This window comes from Stegodyphus dumicola, chromosome 2, assembly GCF_044657685.1.
Source record: "Stegodyphus dumicola isolate Sdum_Otavi_A_Nest chromosome 2, ASM4465768v1".
In the NCBI taxonomy this organism is placed as follows: domain Eukaryota; kingdom Metazoa; phylum Arthropoda; class Arachnida; order Araneae; family Eresidae; genus Stegodyphus; species Stegodyphus dumicola.
Window position 1 is genome coordinate 49,341,468 of NC_140769.1, and position 17,352 is coordinate 49,358,819.

General features: G+C 34.3%; 1 protein-coding gene across 2 annotated transcripts in view; it reads right to left on the reverse strand.

Annotated features, from left to right (window-relative positions):
- LOC118182863 (agrin-like) overlaps window positions 1-17,352 on the reverse strand; it is a 1,858,472-nt gene that overhangs the window by 1,041,934 nt on the left and 799,186 nt on the right. The window lies entirely within an intron of this gene.

Here is a 17,352-nt window from a genome sequence, read left to right on the forward strand (position 1 = left end):
ACTACAATTAAAATGTGTAGCGTTTGGTCGACAAATACAATTTATTTCTGCGCATTCAATATCACTTCTTCAATGAAAATTAAATCACACTTAGGTTTACAATACAATTTTGTAAGAATTTTTGAAAATATTGTTGATAATTATTTAAATAAAATATTTCAGTTCAATTTTGGCAGCATAATATGCAAATTTCGTGATATTAGTGTATATTTTACTTTTTCTACCGAATTCTATTTCTTGCGTGATTATCAAAAATAAAGCATTTTTATCAAAAAAAATGTTTAGTGCCTAGAAATGTTTACTGCGTGCAAAAAGAAAATTTAAAAACACCACAAATCTTTGTTAATACACTGTACAAAATAAAACGTGATATACTAAGAAGGAAGTATCCAAGTGGGGAAAAGCTGCGGATGATATGACGGGCAAAACTGTATGACCATTCCTTTAGATAGAATATGCAAATGGCGGCCAATGATTGACGAGCCGGAGCTTCAGAGTATTGCGACAGAGCATCCGAATTGTGTATATAAAACAAAGGACATTCCACTGCTGATGCATAACTTCCAAGCGAATGCGGTTCCGTCGGCTCACATGGAGTATGCCAGTGCCTCGCAGACGGATTCACAAACAATATGAACAGATATTACTATTTCAGAGAGGACATGCAATTGGGTCAAGAAAAGCAGGGTGGTCAAATCGCAGAACATTTGGATAGGAGCCATGATACCATTTGACGATATTGGCAGGAATGGTGAAATATGGCCACACAGAGTTTCAAGAAAGTAACGGTCGACCGAAAGCAATGACACAACGCGAAGACAGAGTGACTATGTAATCAGGCCTCAAAGCTTCTGATGCGCCCCTATCAAATACCCGACGTGAAACCGGGACACTAGTGACTGCAAAACCATTGAAAGCGAATCAGAGAACAGGGTCTAAGATCACCGAGGCCATTGCGCCGATTACTCTTCGCCTTTGCGCACCACAAGTCACATTTCCAATGGCGCTGGACGCATTGGAAATTATCTGTGATCTCATGGGCTGGAGAAGAATTGTTTTTAGTGGCGAGATTCGTTTCGAACTGACCCAGATGGCCAGCGAAAACGTGCCTGGAGACGTTTAGGACAGCGGTGGGACACTCAACTGAATGTCGTCCAACATGCAGTGCCACAGCCAGGAGTTACGATATAATGTGCCATTTCATTTGATAGCTGGACCCCTTTGGTTCTCATTCGTGACGACCTTACAGCACGGAGTTACGTTTACGAGATTCTACACGCCGTAGTATTGCTTTTCATTTCAAGTACCCCTGGGTTTGAAATGTAAATCCTGGGTTCCTTGCATTTCAACAGGATAATGCCAGGTCGCACATGGCATACCTTTATAATGTATTCGTGATTCTCCAACACTAGATCTCTTCCCAGTGGAGTACATTTGGGTTCTGATTAGCAGCTGTTTCCCATAATTCCGGTATCTCACAGATCGAACTCACCAGTTGGAACACGTCTCGCACAGCAGTCTCACAGAGGACGTCCGCCAACTTTCCGCATTAATGTCCAGCATGATGCAGCGTCTGTGCAACAGATCCAAATGTGCGCAACGCATTATCTACTTTTTCTTTTTCTCTTGTGTTTAATTAAATATCGTTTGCTCTTATGTTTTAATTAAATCATTAATTAATAAATAAATTAATATATGACGTGATTAGATATGTTAATATAAATATAAGTATTATGTGATTTTCTAATGTATATTTTCTGTAATTATGATACATTAATTCAAAATAATAATGTAAGATTTCAGTAATTATGTAATTGTCTGTAACATGATAAAAATGAAAGGAAATGTATTAATAGCATAATTGCCTTAGGAATACGACAATGTACTAGGAGATGCACAAAAAATTCCTCACTAATTAGTTCCTTAAATAGATGTTTAATGTAATTAGGTAATATAAATGCATTGTTTGTATGAAGTACAATGTCCGATGTACAATGAGTGTTTGTACGATATATGTTCTAAGTAGTTATGTTATATTAATCTTCCATAATCCAACTTTTGTTAATCGATTAATTTCTTTGTAATTGAATACCGTGTTTTTGTAATTGTACATTCAATACGTAAGTCTAGAATTAATGTAATTTTTCTATGTAAATATCTTGTTAGGCTGGCATCTGATGTGGGTCAACCGAACGTCCAGCGGGTACAGTAGTGAAGCCGAGCAATACCTGCCAAAATCACTGACGAAGTTCTGGTGCTCCGTCCATTTCTCCTCGTCCCTACGCTTGTATTTAATGCGCAAAATAGTCAAATCATATACTGTTAGCATTCCGGTTTCGACACATGTACATCACATCTACTAACTTTCGTGCCATTCGTATACTCTATCTTGGTGCGTTCCTTTTTATGTAATACAGCATATATAAAATATATTATCATTATAAAATCGTCGAGATTTTAGCTTCAATATTATAATTAGAAGTATTTTTCTGTTTTAGTGTAGTGCGAAATATGAGAGATTAGGCTAAAATTAAGTGAAAACAAGAGAAAAGTGCGTATATTTGTGGCTTTTTGTCAATGATATAAGTATATTCTCCAAATATTGCGGCCATAGGGGCTTCCATTTTTTTTTTCTATAAAAGTTCCATTCTTTTCGACGTTTAATTTTTTGTTATATATGAAACGTCTGACAAATAGCAGCAAATTTGATCATTAGTACTTTAATTTTATTTTTATAATATAAGTTATTTTAGTATGAAATAAGAAATTTTGGAACATGAAATTTAATATGGTTTGTTGTTAGAGATAAAAATAAAGAATATTCTTCTTCCTTCATATGTTGGACAAATTAAAAACTTTCTAAATTATGAATTTGGAATTTTTAAACTACTCTCTCTCCAACACATTTGCATTTGCATTAAAAATATTAATAACGACGATTGAGAACTGATATTTATTATTGTACTTCGAATGTTTCTGGTGCATGCTATGAGAGATTTTCGAATGCCTTTTGCATTCTTTTTTTTGTAGAAGAATGCAAAAGGTATTCCAAAATGCAAATGTGTTGGCATCACATCTACTAACTTTAACAAAAGCCTGGAAAATTTACTCGAAAGAAAATTTAGTAAACCTAAAATAATTTCAAATTTACGAACGAAAATTAGATCTTTTCCTCCAAAGAGAGAAAGTATGAGTAACGTTAAAATACACTTTTCAGAATTTATAACTGTAAAGTTTTATTTCGTAATATTCAGTACGCATGTTAATTTTTTACAAACTACAGAGGCCAGAGTTTCATGCATTTAGAAGCACAGATTTAGAGACAATTGAAATATTTCCCAATAATATACATTTAAAACTAATAGGTACTTCTATTTAAAAAGTAAAAAGAAATATTTGTATGGAACTAATTGTAATGTAAATAGTATTACTTATTCCATAAACTAATATTCACTGGGAACATACGTAGTTGCTCTGGTGCTCCAACTATTCCTGGAAACATTCTGAAATCGCCTATTTTGATATCTGCCATTCACTGACCATCGAACCGTTTTGTATGGCTTAAATCGTTAAAACGTTTGACGTCGCAGAGAAGTTTAATAATTGAGTATCCTGGAGTCAAAGGTCTAAGTCTGATAACTTAGATAGCTGTTATTTGCATTTTTTTAAACCTCTGGTATCATTTTAAAGCTGTGACATCTCGCCGAATGGACTAATGTTATTTGGTAGCCAAATCCAAGTATTTAAAATTTCAACTCACGTGTCAATATTTCTCCGCAAAATTTATGAACAGCAGCTTTAGCATTACAGTAGAAATGTTAAAAAATATTGCGATAGTTTTCAATTATACATACAGAATCTATCTTTTCTACAATTTACGTTGTTCAGGAATAATAAATTTGGTATTTACATATTAACGCAACGATCTTGAATTTGGAATGCAACAAAAAATAATGCATATAAAAATATAGGTGTTGCTTGACTGAAAGATTGCTCTGAACGTGTTTGCCAGAAGAATATCACATAAATTACGATATTTATTTAAAAAATAAATTTTATTCCAACCAGGATATAATTGAAAAACATGCAGCATTTAAGTACCTCATCTCAGCGCGCTTTTTAAAATAACTAATTAAAAACCATATCTGCTTATATTTTCGTTTTATCCAAAATAAAATAAGATATTTTATTATTGTCGAAAGATAAAGCAAAAATCTAACGGTTATTTAAAGAACATGAGTAAAATGATAACACAATTTAAGTAGACACATGTAACTGCATCCTGAGACACATTTAACTGCAAAAGCTCAACATCCTTAGAAATTTTTAATCATAAGACGAAACAAGGAGTTTCTTTGAACTTTCAGCTTTTAATAGAATTTTGAGAGTTTTGGAATCTGATTAAAGAAGTAAGACTTCAAAAATAAATAAACAAGCATAAAAAAGTCAACCAAAATGTTAAAATTAAATCCAGCAAAGCTATTGGCGCCCCTCACATTGTTGTTAAATAAAGAAAAACTATGATTGTGAATTTATTTAATAAAATATGACTATGTAAACACAGTCACTGCTTGCGACATCAGTAAAAAGCTTTTAAAGACTTTTCGCTGACGGCATAAAATGTGATTTTATTATAAATTTTACGACCGTTCTGAGGTACTTTTCATTTTAGTAAATATTTAACATTCCTCCTTGCGTAAACAGATTCCACTGCTTTATTACATACTGGGTACTTGGATTTACCGCAGTGTGTCTCTGTTCTTAGGAAAGGGACGTTCAATATTTTGGAACATATCGCCAAATGCAGTAGTATTTATTGGGGAATTTTCTCGATAGGTAAGCTCCTGTTATAGTTTATTTAAAACCAAAGCAGCTCAGATTTGAAGCTCGCTGTTTAGCATTTTGAACTACTAACTGTCTTGACAAACAGGTGTCGGTGATTTTTTCTTGGTAGAAACAATCAAACACTGCTAAAAACACTAGATAAATAAAAAGCAACAATAACATTTTCATTAATATTTACTATTTATTACATCTGGACTAACAGCTTTGTGTTATAATTAAAACCCATCCATTTTTCTCTAACCATAAAGCGCCCAACAGTAGACACTGAAATTCCTCAGAGCTTTTAGTCATTTCTGTAAATAAGTTCCACACTGAGTTTTGATTTAAACGAATCCATGATACCTTCCGTAAACTGAAGATAATGTTGACGGATCTCATTTGATTTCGATTATATTTTTGCGTTTTTCTTTTCTGAGACCAGTTGTTACTTTATTTTCTTCCTTCACGTTCGTACGGGGTTCGTGTGGATTAGGAGTGAATAACGACGAAAAAACTTTATTTATCAATATTAATCAGGACAGCTGCAAAACACTTTTACAGTCATCGAAGATCTACAATAAACACACTGGAGCAATCAGCGACACAGCCTTTACACTTTCAGGCAGTAACGGTGGAGACACCTTCACTGCAAAGCACCAGAGTACAGCTGCCGACTCTGCTCGGTCGTTCTCGGAACTCCACGCTACAACTCGCGATGCACTCGTCGACAGACAGAGCACAGCTTCCGACTCTTCGGTTCAGTCTTTCCCGGAGCTTAACACACTCTCTCGACGATGCACTAACCGCGATACATTAAGACACTCTTCGATGCACTCAACGACCCGCTCGGCACTCGCTGGCCGGCTGTCAACTCGATCGTCTCCGCATGGATTTACTAGATGAGACCGACAAACATGATGGTTTTCTGGACCAGCAGGGTTTATATAGCTTTCGGCTTATGTTCGAGAACATTCTGGGCTAAACCGGTAAGAATTCGTTCCAGAAGGTTCTCCATCCGTCCATGGCATATCGCCAATTTTGTCGCCAAATGTAGCAACCCTAACTTCCCTTGCCATTTTTATGGCAACCCTAAAACTGCTTTGCGGGAAAGCCATCTTACCTTGCCTGTACACCACTTCATAACACTATGTATTTCATATTTTCGAGTGTATTGAAACTATGTATTTTACCCGTAATGTCGTATAGCCAGATCTACGGTTTCTAGACAAACTGGCATGCTGAACATATCGGTTTCTTTTTCAAATATTACCAGATGCTACATCAAGTTCAAATGTTCCCCTGATATAATTCCTTTTTTTACGCAAAGCCAACGAATTAGAGAGCAAATATTAAGCAAACGTCAAATATTAACAAAACATGCAGACAAGCTGTCTTCAAACATGCAGTACAAGCTGTCTCGGTTAAACTTTAAATTCTAGATCATGTGTTAGAAACTTCTTCGGGACGAATAACTTGAATATTAAGAAGAAAGGAATAGGTATGAATCTCATTTGATGACTAACAAATTTCATCGCATTCAATTATAAAGATTTCTGATAAAGTTATAAATAAATGTTAAAAATGTCCATAAACTCATATTAAAATAGCAATATTAATTCGATGGTCGTTATCATCTCGCCCAATTTATTTGTTCGTCGTTTTTTTGCACTTCTTTCTTCACTCTACATTCATACGCTTTTGAGTTTGTTTCCTCAAGTCATACGCAACACTCTTTCTAGCATACTAGTATGACCACTGAGGTGTTTCCTGAACTCACTCCATATTGTGAGTTTAATTAACTTCATAGAATGTGAATTATCTTTGCACATATGCACATACAAAGAAAAGCTTTGTAATCATGTACTGTAGTATATACTACACCAAGCATGCCAAACTCGCGGCCCGCGGGCCGCATGCGGCCCACAACAAATATTTTTGCGGCCCGGCGAATATATCGGCAAATAATAATATATAATAATAAAATAACATATCGACGAAGAAAAAAATGAAATGTTTCCTGCTAAGTAATTAACGATAATTTATTCAGTGTTGTTAGATTACTCACAGCGAGCTGACACACACACTACTTAAATTACAAATGCGTGTGAGTAGCTTGCGTTCAGCTACCTTCGGCTTTTGGGGGACATGTGCACTCAGAACTTGTACGCATCCCCCGATAGCCGAAAGTGGCCGATCTCATGGTCTCAGTTTTCCAATCATAGTTTTGCACGATATATTGATGCATGCATGTGCATGCACTTTGCTTTATTATTAATTATTACTTAATTCATATTGTTACGGATTTCATAGTTATTTATTTAGATAGTTTTTTCATATAGAATTTTAATTAGATTTGCTTCATGTTGCCTTAGCAACGCAGACGATTTTTGAAAAGACAGCTGCGTTGGAAGGTTAAAAATAGAACAGCGCGTGCATTTAATACCTAATAAGTAAATATCTCGTAATTGCTGTTGCCATCCACAAAAATCCAGATATTTATAGATGTTTCCAGTATATTCGAGAAATTAATTATAAAGCTTATAAAAGCCGAGAACAAACAACTCATCTCAGTAGTAGCTGTAGTTCTAGCGAATTGTTTGTTTACTTAATGCTGTGATTGATTTATAGCGATTTCGCTGTGAGATAGAATTAGTTTCTATGTCTTGAATTGATTTTTGCTAAACGTTTGACATTTTGTGATATTGTTAGAATATTTTTGAAGAAATATTTCAGCATTTTGATTTATTTCTTGTGGAAAGAATAAATTTTTGTTCACTTTTTAACGTTAACCGTGTTTATTCCAGCACTTTGTATTCAGTATGTCTATATCGAAACCAAGTGGTAGTAAAATTAAACGAAAAATCGCTGACGAGCATAGAATATTCCAAGTAAAATGGGAATTAGAATATTTTTGCTGTGAAATAAAAGATAAAATAATCTGCTTGATATGTAATAATACTATTAATTTATCGAAGTTATATAATATTAAACGTCATTACGAACAACACAAATCAAAATATAACAATTACGAAGGATTAATGAGAGAAGAAAAGTTGAAAGAGCTCAAGTTAGGAGTGAAAAAGCAGCCCACTACAGGTCCACTCTTCCTTTGGGCACGTCGTGGAGGTTCAACCTCCACTATTACCCTCCAGGAGAGCAGCGCACCACCTGGGGAATGAAAGCTGGATCAATTATTTCTCCTGGAAATGTGAAGGCTTTTCAATCAATTTCATTGTCTTGAAATACAGTTGCGGAAAGAGTTACTGATTTAGCCGCGAATTTAAGTGATCAGATCAAAGCAAAATCATCTAGTTTCGAAAGTTTCTCCATTGCCTGTGACGAGAGCACGGACATTAGTGGCAAAGCTCAATTAGCAGTGTTTCTTCGTTCTTGTGACAAGAGTTTTAACATTTTTGAGGAATTACTGGAACTAATACTCCTGGTACTACCACAGGAGAAGATATATTTACTTGTGTTTTTGGACTTCTGCAGAAATACACTCTACCTTTGGCAAAATTAAATTCTGTAGCTACAGATGGCGCTCCATCAATGACCGGGAAAAACAAGGGCTTCGTAGCATTACTAAGAAAAAAACTTAGTGAAATTCACGGTTCAAACATTCATCATATGCATTGTATTATACATCAAGAAGTTCTATGCACGAAAGTAATAAATATGGAGAATGTTTTGTCATATATAAAAAAAGTTATAAATTTTATAAGATCTCGAGGTTTAAATCAGCGTCAAGTCACTGCTTAATTAAGTGAGTTAGATAGTGAATATTCGGATTTTTCCTACTATACCGAGGTACGTTGGTTATCTTGCTCCAAGATTCTCAAACAATTCTGGGATTTGAAAGAAGAAATATGTCAGTTTTTAAAAACGAAAAATCAAGACGTAAGTTTGTTTTACGATTCAATATGGATACAAGATTTATCTTTCTTAGTTGATATAACCAAACACTTAACCGATTTAAATTTATCGTTACAAGGAAAAGATCATATCATTACGAACATGTTTGACATTATTAAAGCATTCAAATGTCAACTAGTTCTTTGGGAAAAAGAACTAAAAAATGAAGATTTGACGCACTTCCCGACGTGCAGCATGAACAAATCAAGTTTAGATGATACTTGTTCGTATCAAAAATAAGCAGAAAAAATTGCGAATTTAACAACTGAATTTGAAACGAGGTTTAATGATTTTAGTTCCCTCGAAGACAATTTTTTTTGTTTCTTCGATTTTCTCAATAAGTATTGACTCAGTACCCAGCCATATGCAAATGGAGGTGATCGAGATTCAATTCAACTCAAATTTGAAGGCAAAATTCATTGAAGTGGGCGTTCCTGAATTTTACAAATATTTACCATCCAGGTTTGAAAATACTCGAAAATTCGCATATGGGCACGTCCCTTTGGGCACGTCGTGGAGGTTCAACCTCCACTATTACCCTCCAGGAGAGCAGCGCACCACCTGGGGAATGAAAGCTGGATCAATTATTTGTCCTGGAAATGTGAAGGCTTTTCAATCAATTTCTTTGTCTCGAAATACAGTTGCGGAAAGAGTTACTGATTTAGCCGCGAATTTAAGTGATCAGATCAAAGCAAAATCATCTAGTTTCGAAAGTTTCTCCATTGCCTGTGACGAGAGCACGGACATTAGTGGCAAAGCTCAATTAGCAGTGTTTCTTCGTTCTTGTGACAAAAGTTTTAACATATTTGAGGAATTACTGGAACTAATACTCCTGGTACTACCACAGGAGAAGATATATTTGCTTGTGTTTTTGGACTTCTGCAGAAATACAATCTACCTTTGGCAAAATTAAATTCTGTAGCTACAAATGACGCTCCATCAATGACCGGGAAAAACAAGGGCTTCGTAGCATTACTAAGAAAGAAACTTAGTGAAATTCACTGTTCAGACATTCATCATATGCATTGTATTATACATCAAGAAGTTCTATGCACGAAAGTAATAAATATGGAGAATGTTTTGTCATATATAAAAAAAGTTATAAATTTTATAAGATCTCGAGGTTTAAATCAGCGTCAAGTCACTGCTTAATTAAGTGAGTTAGATAGTGAATATTCGGATTTGTCCTACTGTACCGAGGTACGTTGGTTATCTTGCTCCAAGATTCTCAAACAATTCTGGGATTTGAAAGAAGAAATATGTCATTTTTTAAAAACGAAAAATCAAGACGTAAGTTTGTTTTACGATCCAATATGGATACAAGATTTATCTTTCTTAGTTGATATAACCAAACACTTAACCGATTTAAATTTATCGTTACAAGGAAAAGATCATATCATTACGAACATGTTTGACATTATTAAAGCATTCAAATGTCAACTAGTTCTTTGGGAAAAAGAACTAAAAAATGAAGATTTGACGCACTTCCCGACGTGCAGCATGAACAAATCAAGTTTAGATGATACTTGTTTGTATCAAAAATAAGCAGAAAAAATTGCGAATTTAACAACTGAATTTGAAACGAGGTTTAATGATTTTAGTTCCCTCTAAGACAATTTTTTTTTGTTTCTTCGATTTTCTCAATAAGTATTGACTCAGTACCCAGCCATATGCAAATGGAGGTGATCGAGATTCAATGCAACTCAAATTTGAAGGCAAAATTCATTGAAGTGGGCGTTCCTGAATTTTACAAATATTTACTAGCCAGGTTTGAAAATACTCGAAAATTCACATATGAAATTATTTCCATGTTTGGTAGCACTTATCGTGCGAGCAGTTATTTTCAGTCATGAAAGGTAATAAGTCTCCTATTAGAAACCGTATTAATGATGCCTACCTTGGGTCAGCGTTGAAAGTTATCACTGCAAACAAAATTTCTCCCGAAATAGGAAAGATAACAGCAGAGAAGACATGTCAAGTATCAGGACGTAAACATTAAAGTTTTCTTGTTCTTTTCTATATATATATATATATATATATATATATGTTTATTATTGTATTATTCGAAATAAATCTACGTTTCTATGAATATTGATTTTTTTGTTTTTTGCGGCCCGCCTAAAGTTAAACCTTGTTTGTTTGGCCCAAGTGTACCTATGAGTTTGACATCCCTGTACTACACTAATCTAAAATATCCATCTAGAACTTTTCTCATGTAATTTCTGAGTCATTCGTATAGATGTCATCTTAAGTCATCTTGGTATGAACTTCTCAAAAGCATCCCTTGTAACTTTGCCCTTGATAGAAATATGACAGCTAAAGCTGCTTGGTCAGATATGGCATAAGCTGTGTTACAGAGTAATGCTATTTAATCTCGCTTCATTTCTGTACGATATCATGCTTCGTTTAATTTAAAAGTATAAATATTTCTCGAGCGTACATTACTCATACAATAAAGTAATCAAAAATTAGTCTTTTCACTCAAATGTAATGCCTAATTCTTTCCTAAAGCTCGCATGGTTCTCTGGACTATAGATACTAAATTAAGGGATCCGATAGATACTTTTGAAATATCAAATTATGTGAAACTTCTCAGATTTATTTTAACCTTTATAACTAACTCATTTATTATTGTGATATTTTGAAATTCTTTATACTGCATTTGGGTTTTACTTTTTTTTGGTGTTTCAGATATCAATCTAATTAAATAAAACCAACAAACAAAAAAACTTGTTCTCATCAAAGCAAAATTGTTATATATACTCCGAGAAACATTATGAATTACCACATCAATATTTTTGGCTCATGTTTTGCAAATATAGAAAACTAACTTAAGGAAAATTTAAATAACTTACTCTAAGAATAGTCGAATTATTTCTTCTTCTTTAAAACTAATATTATTCAATTTTGAGGTTCCAGAATTGAGTATTTTTAACATAAAATTGAAGGTAATTTCTAATATTTTTAAGGAAAATTATATTTTTGAGAGAATTTAAAAGTGCAATTATTTTCAGATGTGTTAAATGCTCATTATTTTTTTTACATTAAAAAATTATGAAATATATTGATACGCGTGTAAATATGCATAATTATTTTTCAGCAATATTGCAGACATAATTACCATATTTTTAATTAAATTAACAAGATGTAAAGAGTAGAAAATTTTATAATATTTTAAAGTTAATTATAATTCTAAAATTTCGTATTTCGAAAGCAAAAATATTGTTCACTGCATGCAGATACAGTGCTTACACAATTAATCAAAATTTCTTAAAATTACATTTACCTATTTCCGAGGAAATATACATGCAAGCAGAAAAATAACATATCTGTAAAATTTTAACTGAAACGGAAATTGCCATGGAAATTTGCCATGATATTATTCTTAAAATTAAAAAATATGTAGATAGATATATAAAATAAATTATTTTTTCTCGCATTCTTTACTATATATGTGCATAGAATTGTAAACAGAAGAATTTTGTTTGCAGGTGAAAAGGTCTGATGCGAGGAGCTTTCTGAAATGTTAATATAAACGAAATATCTGGCCCTTCAAATTGTAAAATCTTCAGATTATATTTTTTTAAGAATAACGTTGCGTTTATTTCCAAATAGTTGTACGAAGTCAGATTGTAGTATAAAAGCAGAAAAATATTGAATTGTTTTGAATTATTCAAAGCTATCTGACACCTCGAGCTGTTTTCTCCCCCTCCTCCTAACGAAGGATTTGTTTTCAGTTATGGAAATATTTATGATTATGAACTTTAGGATATCCTAGCGAGTGGAACCATTTGGTCGCATTTTCACTGTTAGGCTGTTTCTGATTGATATTAGTTACTAACTGCTGCACGTATGACTCTTTTTCCATTTTTGGGGCTTTTAAATTTTTAAAATAGTTTAGTTAGATATAAAACAAATGTCAGAATAAATTCAAAACTTGAGTACATCTTAAATATTTATGTATTTTACAAAAGGCCTCTCATACAACATTCAGGAAGCCTCAAGTTATTTATTCCCTCATCTTATGCCGTAGAGGTTTTGTTACCATATAAATCATGCCCAGCATTTTAGTCAGTAACGTGATCTTTTATAACAAGCAGAAATGTATTATGGAGAAGAAATCTACAATTTTGTAAACAGTACTAAGAAAAAACCAATTAAAATATAGTCACATTGGTAAAACATATGTTAATTAAAAAGCAATTGATTTAAACTCGTTTTATTCTTCAATTTTATGTTTGGTAGCTTTTGATTTTCTGAAAATTCCATGACACTTACTTAGAGTAAACGTTGCTGCCATACGAAAAACTGACCTCATTTTCATTTAATCTTCGAATCCTCTCTCGTCGCAAAGAAAATGAGATGTAAATTGCATTATAGAGTAATTTACGCAAATCACTTTAAGTATGGAGATTAATCCGAAATAACATTGCTGACTGACTGCCCTTAGTTACAAATTGCCTGGATGGCATTCTGATGTAAGACTGCTGCTTATTACTGCATTCCTTCAATAAGTGGATGTCTAAGGTTACGTCTTAATATTGCTGTTCTAATGTGAAAAACATTCTCGTAAAGTATGTGAATTACATCTTATGTATTATTTTGCAGTTATTCCAGATCGGTTCTAGGATGACAAGCAAATATTACGAAGTATTACCTAATACTGTGTGTTTTTTCCTTACGGTAGATGTGGCGTTTTTCTTCATTATATTTTACCCATAATTATTTTATTTCATATTTGAATTCTTAATAATTTGGTATTAGTAAATAATAATTGATCTTTTATGCCTTTTCCCTAAATTTGAGCTTACTTAGATTTTCATGTTTTGTGTTTTTTTAATTCCAGTTCTTTCCTAGATTCTTTCATTTCCTAAATTATTCCGAATACTTTTATTTAATATGTTTTAACCCGTAACTGGGGAGGTGCGGTCTCAAAGACCGCTACAGGTGTCGTTCCTATCACACCTATTCTATATTTAGTCCGATTGAGTGGATTCTCCTGCTAGCTTCTCCTTTTGTGACACTGATAATTCTCACATATCGACTAATATTTTTTGCACCTGCTTCATTGTGAAATTCTACTCCATTGTTTGAGAGCGGTATGTCAGACCGCACCTTCCTCTCAGTGTTACGATTTCTGTCCCAGGTGGAAACACGGCTCTGAGACTCGGTCCGAGAAATATCATATATCCTTCTAATTCGCGTTATGCAGAAGTGCTATAAAGAATTCTTGATGAAGTGGAAAGTGAATTTAGCGATGAAGATGAATGCCAAGAAGATTTTGCAAAGGAAAGTTCGCATTCCACGACATCAGAATTTTCTGAATTTGACAATGAATGCACTGAACCAGAGACTAAATCCATTTCATCTATAAAATATTATTATGGGAGGAACCGCTTCAAGTGGTCATCTATTGAACCTCAGCGAAATGTGAGAACTCCCACGCATAATATATTTCATCTTCCAGGATTAAGAGCGTATGGAAAATTGGGTGAAAATACGGATCATAAAAGCGTTTGGGAAGTCCTTTTCACAAACGAAATATTAGAGAAAAAGAAAGAACTGAAAACTTCGTATTTATGCGTAAAATTTAAAACACCAGTTTGTTTGGTATGTACACAAAAATTATGTCACGAATGTGCACAAGAATGAGCTGAGTAAGTTGATAACTTTTTCAAGAACACAATGGTATTACTGATAGTAAGGTACTGTCATTTTTTTTTACGTTTCGTACAATATTTGTATTTTTCATCTGAATGTATCTATCACATGTTAAATTAACGGAAAATAATTATTATTCATGAAAATTAATAGTCATTCTGGTTTGTTTTGAATAATTTGCATTTGCAAGTGGTTTTTCATAAAAAAAGTTCATGTTTCAGAAAAGATGTTCCTAGTATTGATTGATTTCTTTGTAAAATATTTTTTTTTCTGTTCGAAGATAAGTGTTTATAGAATGTATGGGTAAAATAAAATTTTAATATTTTGATTAGAACATTTTATTTAAACCATAACGAGACGCGATCTCTGTGACCGCACGTCCCGGTTATGTCCCAATATTTGACCTTCCCTGTTACGGGTTAATCATTTTTGAATGCGCGTGTGTTTTCTTACCTAATAAACGTATTACTAGTACTTTAGTTAATTGATTAAATTAATTAAAAAATATTTTACTTTTATATTAAAAATAACAGAGGAACACCTGTAGAATGTGTAAAAAACTCATATTAATTTGTAACATGGAAAGCTATGCTCCCAAAACTGCATGTTTCTTCAACTTTTAAACTACGTAAAATTCAGAGATACTTTACATATGCTTATTTTACTCCGATTTTGTGAAATTGTTAATTATTCTGTTTTAACTAACCATTTCGCAAACGTCAAATAAAAATGCTTCATATTTCTCAATAAAATTTACTTTCATTGGTTTGATGCTAATTTCTGCACATACAGAGGATACTGTTGAATTCTGTGGATAAGTATACAAAAATATAAATTTAATAAATACGTTTCAAGTATACAGTTATTGCTTTTCACAAAAAATGCTCATGCTTTCATCTTTATGAAAATATGCTTAATATTTTCATTAAAAAAGGGAAGCCAAGAAAACATACTATAACCCTATGGTACACAAAAAAGAAACTAGATAAAGGGAAATGCTCTAATTCATGAGAGCTGTACCATTACCAGAGAAACATAAATATTCGATGATTTATGAATCATATGAAAAAATTGTGATTAAACCGAATTCAATGATTTGTGTGATTTGTTTTTAATTTGACAAATAATTATTGTCACCTTTTCTGCATAGCTGATCTTCTTAGAATGCAGTTACAGGAAATGATTATCCTCATTCTTCGCCGCCCAGACTGTATAATGGTTAGAGAAGCCTGCTACGATACCGAAGTGCCCGAGTATGAATTCCGAGGAGGGTTCTGATGTTTGTAAATGCATAGTCTCTTTGCAGCATGAGGGCACTATAAAGATATGGTGAGCCAAAAGTCCTCTCTTGTGGTTTGGTGGTAGGTGAGAGGAGTGGGAAAACATCGGACTATCTCCCGGTGTGCCCTACTTGAAATCTAGGGTGGAAAACGTTCAACCTCCTTAAGGCTCTGGCAACCATTCTACTATAAAATGCAGTCTTAGACCAAAAAAAAAAAAAAAAAAAAAAAAAAAAAAGAGGGGACGCACCAAGAAGTAGTTATCCAAATGGTTCGAAAATCAGTAGACGTGATGTACATGTACAGTTTGAGAAAAATTGGATAATTTATTGAAGTGATAGAGCTTCACAAAGTGGAAAAGTCAGCAACGCGTTTGTTCACCCTGCCCCTTATGCAAACAATTATTCGGTTTGGCATCGATTGATAGAGTTTGTGGATGTTCTCATGAGGGATATCGTGCCAAATTCTGTCCAACTGGCGCGTTAGATCGTCAACATCCCGAGTTGGTTGGAGGGCCCTGCCCATAATGCTCCGAACGTGCTCAATAGGAGAGAGATACGACAACTTTGTTGGCCAAGGTAATGTTTGGCAAGCACTAAGGCAAGCAGTAGAAACATGTGCAGTGTGGGGTCGGGCATTATCTTGCTGAAGTGTAAGCTCAGGGTGGCGTGACATGAAGGGTAACACAGCGGGCCTTAGAACTTCGTCGACATACCGCTGTGCTGACGGATGACAACCAAAGGACTCCTACTATGAAATGAAATGGCACCCCAGACCATCACTCCTGGTTGTCGGCCTGTCTTCAGAAGACAGTCAGGTTGGTATCACACTGCTGCCCGGGGCGTCTCCAGTCTCGCCTTCGTTGGTCATCGGGGCTCAGTTCAGAGCGGGACTCATCACTGAAGACTATTCTACTCGAGTCAGTGACATTCCAGTACGAAGGAGCCTGACATCACTGCAAACGGTCTTGACGTTGTACGGAGGTCAATGGTAGTCGGCTCAAGGGGCAAAGTGACCTCAGGCCCTTTCTGGGAGCCGTCTATGAATGGTACTTGTGGTCACTGAAGCATTAGTTGCACGTACACTCGATGACAATGATGCATCTGGGGCTGTAAGTGCCGCTCTGACGATTGCTCGATCTTCACGATCTGTCGTTTCTCTAGGCCTACCGCTTCTTTCTTGAAGCTATGTGTGGGCATGGTTCACCCATTCCTGCCAACATCATCTAATAGTGGCATCGCTCCTGCTCAAATGTCGAGCTATTCGCCGATAAGACGAACCGGCTTCTTTGAGCCCAACTACACAACCTCTCTCAAATTCTGACATCTACGTATATCGTTCGCGCACCTGTATACGATTCATTTTCATGTCTACCAGAGTACACAGAATGAAATTCATGAAGAATTTATGACCTGGAATCGTAATTTCTCCTCTTTAATATCCTACCAGTTGCGCAGATCAGATGCGCTGGAGCGACAACGGTTCATTCATTGGCAGCCAAAATGTAAAATTTTGCATTTTCCGTCGAAACCTGTATGCATATCAATTTCTGTCCAATTTGCTTTATATCTTCTCGGTGCGTCGTAGTGCGTCGTTTTTTTTTTTTTTTTTTGTTTTGTTTTGTTTTGTTTTGTTTTGTTTGTTTGTTTGTTTGTCTAAGAGTGTACATGGACAA